Source organism: Anas acuta, chromosome 16 (assembly GCF_963932015.1).
Source record: "Anas acuta chromosome 16, bAnaAcu1.1, whole genome shotgun sequence".
NCBI classification, from domain to species: domain Eukaryota; kingdom Metazoa; phylum Chordata; class Aves; order Anseriformes; family Anatidae; genus Anas; species Anas acuta.
This window is the reverse complement of record NC_088994.1, coordinates 1-8414: the sequence shown is the minus strand read 5'-3', so window position 1 is coordinate 8414 and position 8414 is coordinate 1. Positions and strand designations below refer to the sequence as shown.

General features: G+C 42.0%; 1 long non-coding RNA gene across 1 annotated transcript; it reads left to right on the top strand.

The window, feature by feature from the left end:
* The first annotated feature begins 2075 nt into the window (after positions 1 to 2075).
* LOC137865476 (uncharacterized) lies at positions 2076 to 5935 on the top strand. Its single transcript, XR_011101918.1, has 2 exons — positions 2076 to 2670; positions 5620 to 5935. It is a non-coding gene; the product is annotated as an uncharacterized lncRNA (long non-coding RNA).
* The last annotated feature ends 2479 nt before the right edge of the window (positions 5936 to 8414 follow it).

The following is an 8414-nucleotide window of genomic DNA, read 5'->3' as shown; positions in this document are numbered from 1 at the left end:
ACACAGAACTCATGTGACACAAAGTTCACTTTTTATCATGCTTTTCTGCATGCAGTTTTTTATATCTTTTCTCTTGCTTTCCTTCCATTCATACTCCCTTACCACTCTTCAAATTTTATAGCCAGCTTTGATTCCAATTAAATTTACAAATGTAGGGAATTATTTGGATCATGAAGGGAAGAGAGAGAGGGGTTGTTAGTGTTTACATTACTCTGTACCCTGGCTGAAAATTCTGAAATTCTCTATAACTTCTTCTGTAGTTTATTCTACATAAGGCATACAAAAGGTAAGAGGACCAATATGTGAAAAAGTCCAGAGAGGACCAATTGCACTCACTGCAGCTCTCAGTATAGCAAGCATAGCAAAAGGTACTTACACATCTGGTATCTCACTCTATTTCATGAAAGTAACATGGTGAAGGTTGTATTTAATTCTGTATTCTTGTTTCCTTTCCTTTCTCATTAGATTTACATTATAGTTAGATTTGCAACTCTGTACGTCTACACTGTTAGATCAAGCTCATTTAGTGATAATAGAGCAGAATGGCAAATTAGATTTGCACAACATTCAGGAAGGAAAAAATGACCCAGAGAAAGCACAAAGCAATATACGCCATGGCAAAACAATCAGTCAAAAATTAGAGTTTAAACACCAAGCTTCTTTTAGATTGTCTACATGGGATATAAAGAAGAGAAAGAAAACAAGAAATCCCTGCATTTTTCTGTCCTGTGGATTGAAGGCCTATCATGTTCTTTTTCTCCCCATCTCTTGGAATTTAAAATGAGGGTGCAAAATTTATGGGTTGCTTATATAGAAATTCACTCCATGTCCCCTACTTAAAAAAAATCCTGTTTGAATCTTCATTTTGTCTGCATTAATTGTTGAGAGTAATTTGCTTTGGCCTTTTATTGTAAAGTGGTATTGACAGAGTGCTCCCTTTATCACATTCATTCCTGCTTTACTATGGAGGCTGTGTCTGGAAGCTGTTTTTCAGGCACCCTGTTATGAGATATTGCTAGCAAAATCAAAGCCATTAGAGGTAAAATTATTTTCTTTCAGCCATTATCCACATTCAGGGAGGTGACATTCTTTGTCTTAGAAAGCTGCCAGGCTTTTATAGTATGAATACCTCATTTTTAAAACTCATTTTCTGATCTTTGTTTATGAATTTGAGTTATTTTAACCATATATTTAAAAGTTGCTTTAAGTACTTTTTGAGAAGGAAATACAACTTATGAATGGGTGTCCCATTTCATTATGAAAATTTACTACACCACAAAAACAAAAACAACAAAAAAAAACATATTAGAGTTTAATTTATGATGCTCTGTCAACTTCATTATTAGTGTCCCGTTTCTCTGATATTGCACTGAAAGGAGTAACAGAGGGAAATGTTTGTGAGATTTTGCAATATTTTTAACTATTATATGTAGGTGATTAGTATATAAAAAGCTGTTATTTTTTCCTCTTTCTACTTTTAATTTGAATTTGTCAGTGTTACCCAAAATTCCCTTTAGTTTTGTTATCGGTACACTGCATTTCTGATGTTAGTGATCCAGAAGAAAGTACAGTCAAAATGCAATGTGTACTTCATGAGAAAAATTAAAGGTATGAAGAATTAAAATATTAATGACTCAGCATGCAGAATCTCATTTTAAAGCATGGATCTGAGATGCTTCACTGATAACTAGGCCTGAGATGCTTCACTGATAACTAGGCCAGTGTGCCATTTACAAATAAACAATATTTCACTTTTTTATTAGAGCTTTCAAAACCATGTCTCATGTATTTCTCTCACTTTGGTAGCATTTTCATAATATCAGTATCTTTCTAAGACTCTTCACTGTAATACATACACCATAGATGTTTGTTCATTGTCCTTTGTATTATAAAACAAAGAGTTTTATTTGAGGAGCAGGTGTTGCGAAGGTTTCCTGCTGAAGTAAGGAGCTGTATAATGCTTAGCTAGACACTATGAAAATTCCATTGCTTAATGTAACAAAAAAAGAATCCTCTCCCCTTCCCTCCTTCTGCATCTCAGTAGCCTCTTTTGTTCAGAAAACACAGCTGCAAAGTTCGTGTAACCATTTTCTGATAAGTTGTTAAACTAGTGTATCAACACCCTGCCTTCCTGTCTCACGCTGGGCCAACATGACCAAATAAAGAAAGAAGTTGAACCACAACGCCGAGGAAGACTACGGCCTTCATCTTCACGACCACCAGAGGGACAGAGACGACCCCCTAGCAACAGTGCGCGCAGTCGCAGAACATACGCGGACGTGCTGCGTAATCCTGAAATCACCAAGATATAAAAAGGGACCCTGGGGGGGGTGAGGTGCGCGCCGTTGGCGGAGCCGAGACTCCCCGGCCGCCCAGCGCTGTTTTGCTTGCTGTTGCTTACTCAATAAATTCCTTTCTATTATTAATGCAATGCTCTCTGAAAATTAATTAAGGGGGCAAATTATAACAAATTTGGTGCCGTGACTCGGATGAAGGCAATCTGATTGAAAGACCTTCGGAGGGGGCGCCCCGCTGATTTCAGCGGCCTTCGCTAGGATTACTTTCATTCAAATCCTTCACCGACGAACCCTAAATTCGGCAGCAAGCAAATAAAGCCGGCAACCCCTAGTAATCTTTGTGCACGAAGACCGAACGAAGACTCAGGAGTGAGTAAGTATAGGCCGGTGATCCGTTCGGTTGGGGTTGGGTATCCTGGAGCGTAGCGTTGTGAGACGTCCAATTGCGGACGAAGCGAGTGCGGACCCCTCGGTAGTGCGGTTCCCACATCCCGCGAGGGACTGGGCCACGAAAAGGGGGAAGCGATTTGTGTGTGTGTGTGAAGGCGCTCCAGAAGATGGGACAGAAGAAGAGTAAGCCTTCTGGTCCCATGGGCAGGGTAACGTCTGATGTTAGGTTACCCTGGGATTAATGATTAAAAATTGGCAGGATTCCCCTTTTAGGCGGGGAAGCAATAAAGTAAAAATGATACATTATTGTGTTGAAGTTTGGGGTGGTAAACAGATTCGAGGAGACCACCTTTACTGGCCCGTATTTGGGTCCTTTGAAGATTGGGTTTGCCAGGCCCTAAATATTTATGTAAACTCAAAGGAACCTTTTAGTTTGGAAGAAAGTGAATATGCACATTTGTGGATCAGCTCGGAAACTCGAGCCAATTTATATCCTCTAAAAGAAAAAGGAGGGGAAGGGAGGCACAAGAAAAAACGAGAATTAGAGACCCCAGCCCCACTGCCTCCCTATATTTCACCACCACCACCTGCAGCCCCTCAGACTCCCGGGCTTCCTAATCTGCAACCCCAGGGAGACTCTGATAGCGACTCAGACTCCAGCACTCAGGGACCAGTGACTAGGAATATGTGGCCGTCCCCATTAACTCCGGGGACATCTGAGATTTTAAGAAAGACAGGAGGAGGGTAAGCGAGCTTTAATGGCAACTGGCATAATGTTTCCAGCTGCTGAGGAATAATTCTAACTGGAATAATAACTGTACATTGCATATTATATATATAAAAGCCCGGGCATTTTTGTTAAAGTGTTCTTTTATACATATGTTAATATGTAAATATGTAAATATAAGAACTGCCATTGAGGTGTATGTCTAAGGGAACAAAATTTGCCCAGGCATATTATCGGCTCATCAGGTTTAAATGTTCCCAGTGTAATTGTCTACAGGCAGTTAATTTACAGTGGTCTGATTTTACTTGTGTATCTATATATTGTGGATTTTGGAGGGATTGGGATTGACTAGTAAAGAGCTTCTAGGAAAACGGTGGAATATTAACCACTGTAGATTACAACAGGAAAAGTTCAAAGCAAAGAAATCCCGAGGAAAAGCCCCCTAGGATGTATACTAACACATTGGAGGGATATAGTGGGATGAGAGGGTACAGAGAGTAAAAGAACCCTTATCAAATATTGTAATCAGTGGTGGCCACTTTATAAACTAGAGGATGGAGCGGAGTGGCCCCTAAATGGAAGTATTAATTATAACACCATATTACGGTCAATGTTGTTTTTGTGGAAAGAAGGAAAACAGGATGAAATGTTGTATATTGAGGTTGTTTCAGCATCTTGGAGGGAAAAGGTACGGAATTAAGTTGGCCCCTGACTGAGCCTTTGATGTTGGCATTAGAAAAGTAAAGGCTAGAGAAAGATAAAGGAAGTGTTAAAAGGTTTGTTGAAAGTGTTAAAGGTATTCGAAGTTGTACGAGCAGGGAAAGGTGATGTAGGCATTATCTAAGTAACAGTCTAGAAGTTTTGGTATATTTGCTGTGGTGTTTGTTCAGTTTCCCAAGCATCGGAGAGGGGGACGGTGGGGGGGGAACAGCCTGCTCCACCAGGGGCCTCTCCAGCGGCCACAGGGGGGCTTCAGCTCCAGCGCCTGAAGCGCCTCCTCCCCCTCCTTCTGCACTGACTTTGGTGTCTGCGGGGGGGGTTTCTCGCTCTCCCAACTGCTGTTACTTGTAAAGTATCAGGGATTAAATTAACTAATGAAACCCTAAATGTGATGGGGTAGAAGGGACTGGGATAACAGTGCCACTTTTGGGGGATACCAAGCTGAGACTAGGGGATAAAATGATCACTGGGCAATTATTGTATATATCCAAGGCAGAGACTAACTTGTTGGGAAGGGATTTGATGATTAAATTGGGCATTCAACTAGTAAATAGTTAGACTGGAATAACAGTGTTATTAATGGAGTGCTCTCTGGCCCTGAGAGCAAACATACATGTATATTCACCTCTGACTGGAAAGACCCTGAAATGGGGGCGAAAGCAACAATATAGGTGGACAATTTTACCTCAGAGGTTTACAGGGCCACCTATCTATTTGGGTAAATTCTAAAAAAAAAAATATATTTTGGAGCAATTACAACTTCCCAAGGAGGTATTAATGTTACAAATATGTGGATCATTTTAAGGAAAATCGATACTCCCTGATGGGAGAGAAATGCTGAATAAAGTGATAATGAGGCAAATATTAACTGTTTTACATCAGAAGAGTCATTGGGAGGTGCAAGCAATGTGTGATGTTGTTCTAAGAAAGCATGTCTATGTAGGAATATGTACTTTAGGGAAGCACACATGCAGAGGATGTACTACTATATGTCAAAGGGTAAATAAAAAGGTCTTCTGTAACCTATCTAGAGGGGGACGGGAGCCAGGGCTTTGACCTTTCCAAAGTATACAGGTAGACTTTACTGAGTTACTTGTTTGTCCTAATTGACCACGTGACTGAATGGGTGTAAAGCTTTACTGCAAGGATCAAAGCAGGCCTTAGAGATTGAGTGGGATTTTCACAGCCCCTGGCACCCCTCCTCTTCTGGAAAGGAAGAGTGAATGAATGGTGAAATTAAGAAACAACTAACAAAACTTGTGCTGGAAACTAAGGCTTCTTGGGTAAAATGCTTACCCCTTGCACTGTTAAACATATGGACACAGCCCAGAACTAATGTAGGAATTTCTCCTTTTGAAATGCTATATGGTATACCCTATGACTTGGAATTGCCACTTGATCACCCTCAATTCTAATTAAGACTTGGAAAGAGACTGCTTTAACACCACGATGGGGAAGGCCCCTATGTTGTTTTGCTTACCACAGAAACGGCTGTTCGAACTGCAGAGAAAGGATGGACGCATGCCAGCTGTGTGAAAGGACCAATCCGGGAAGGTAAATGGGAGGCAGCTCCAGGCCCTGACGACTTGAAGCTGACTCTAAGACAGACTCGATAAGTATTTTATATTATCTGTGTATCGTGGGAAGGGGAGGAGGCCCTGTTTCAAAGGCTCCCTAGTAGGTTCCCCTGAAGAACACTGCTGCTGCCAAGAAGAACCGATACCTTGTAGTTCGCTGCAACCGAACTGACAAGCGAGGCAGAGAAGTGAAAACGGTGGGGGACTGAGGGGCCGACAATTTAGATGGGCTCCAACCACCTCCTACGATACATGGGAGTCAGTATCATCGTTTTGGTCAGCTATGGGTCTGCGCATCCCCATCAGCCTTTTAAATGGAGCTTGATCAGATGGAAGGATCAATTCGTCATCCAGCAAACAACGACAGCGGGTGCTCCCAGTTTCCGCATCACATTATGTGACCTGGTGTCAGTACAGCCATGCTTTAACTGATCAGGATTTTATTTCTGCCCAAGTTCTAACTCAGGAAAGGGGTACTGTAATTACCCGAACATGTATTATTGTGCATACTGGGGGTGTGAAACCATTGCTATGGACTGGACACTCGGGGCTGGTCGGAATAAATTCTTACAAGTGGGATATGGGCCGCAAGGTTGTAACCAACAAGCAGGTCCCCGTTACAGGTGGTGAGGGCATGGTATAGGGTATACAGGAACCTTCCATGGAAATAAAGAAATTTGCAAGGTTCTATATATAAAACAAACTTGGATGATACTAGCTGGGTACTAGGAAAAATGTGAGGTGTCAGATTTTACAAACACAGAACAGATAGGGGAGGACTTATACTAATAAAAAGGAGGATGCCGATAAGCCCCAGGCGGTAGGACCAAATGAGGTATTATCAAGAAATGTTCAGAGAATCCAGCCTGCAGAAAATGCTACAGTGCCAACCTTCAGCAGCCTTTTGAGCTCAGACGTAGCTGAAAATGATAACATAGCTGAGAGTAACATATGGGAGGTCATGAATGCCAGCTACCAACTATTAAACAAAACAAACCCAAATATGACAGAGCATTGCTGGTTATGTTTTAGTATAAGGCCCCCATATTATGATGCTATAGGGGACCTTGGGGAGCTCACCCGCACAAACGAGAGCAACCCCCTACAATGCAACTGGGGTAAAGAGATAGGGGTAACACTAACACAAGTCACTGGGAGTGGTAGATGTGTGGGCACGGTTCCTGGGGGGAAGCGCCACCTATGTAATATCACGGAGAATGGAAAACAATCAGCTGAATGGTTAATCCCGGCTAGCAACGCCAGGTGGGTTTGCTCATCAGTAGGTGTGACTCCTTGTCTATCGCTAAAAGTCTTTAATGCGTCTCATGATTTCTGTGTACAGGTAATAATTATACCAAGGATTTTATACCATTCTGAGGATTATATGTATGCTCAGCACATGGCAGCAAATTATCATTTGGAAAAAAGGGAACCGATCACAGCTTTAACTCTGGCCACTTTAATAATCTTGGGAGGGGCAGGGGTCAGTACTGGAGTTGCTTCATTGGTCAAGCAAAATCAAGAGTTCACCTCTTTACGCATTGCTGTGGATGAGGACCTGACCCGGATTGAACAATCTATCTCAGCCCTGGAAAAATCTGTCAGGTCACTCTCAGAGGTAGTGCTACAAAATCGTAGAGGATTAGATTTGGTATTTCTACAACAGGGCGGGTTGTGTGTAACCCTGAAAGAAGAATGTTGCATGTATGCTGACCATACTGGAGTGGTAAGGGATACCATGGCCAAGCTCAGGGAAGGATTGGAGAAGAGAAAACGGGAATATGAAGACCGGCAGAACTGGTATGAATCTTGGTTTAATTATTCACCTTGGCTTACTACCTTACTGTCAACTATAGCAGGACCTTTATTGTTATTAATAGCAGCGCTAACTTTCGGGCCATGTATTTTTAATAAACTGATTGCAATTGTAAAAGGTCGTTTAGAAGCGGCACATCTAATGCTTATACGTGCCAAATATGAGCCAGTAAGTACTAACGAAGAAATCGAGGAAACATTAGTTCTTAGTAGTCAAGCATTGCAGAGATTCAATGAACAAAATGAGTAACTAAAAGAAAAAGGAGGGATTGTAATACATACACCATAGATGTTTGTTCATTGTCCTTTGTATTATAAAACAAAGAGTTTTATTTGAGGAGCAGGTGTTGCGAAGGTTTCCTGCTGAAGTAAGGAGCTGTATAATGCTTAGCTAGACACTATGAAAATTCCATTGCTTAATGTAACAAAAAAAGAATCCTCTCCCCTTCCCTCCTTCTGCATCTCAGTAGCCTCTTTTGTTCAGAAAACACAGCTGCAAAGTTCATGTAACCATTTTCTGATAAGTTGTTAAACTAGTGTATCAACACCCTGCCTTCCTGTCTCACGCTGGGCCAACATGACCAAATAAAGAAAGAAGTTGAACCACAACGCCGAGGAAGACTACGGCCTTCATCTTCACGACCACCAGAGGGACAGAGACGACCCCCTAGCAACAGTGCGCGCAGTCGCAGAACATACGCGGACGTGCTGCGTAATCCTGAAATCACCAAGATATAAAAAGGGACCCTGGGGGGGGTGAGGTGCGCGCCGTTGGCGGAGCCGAGACTCCCCGGCCGCCCAGCGCTGTTTTGCTTGCTGTTGCTTACTCAATAAATTCCTTTCTATTATTAATGCAATGCTCTCTGAAAATTAATTAAGGGGGCAAAT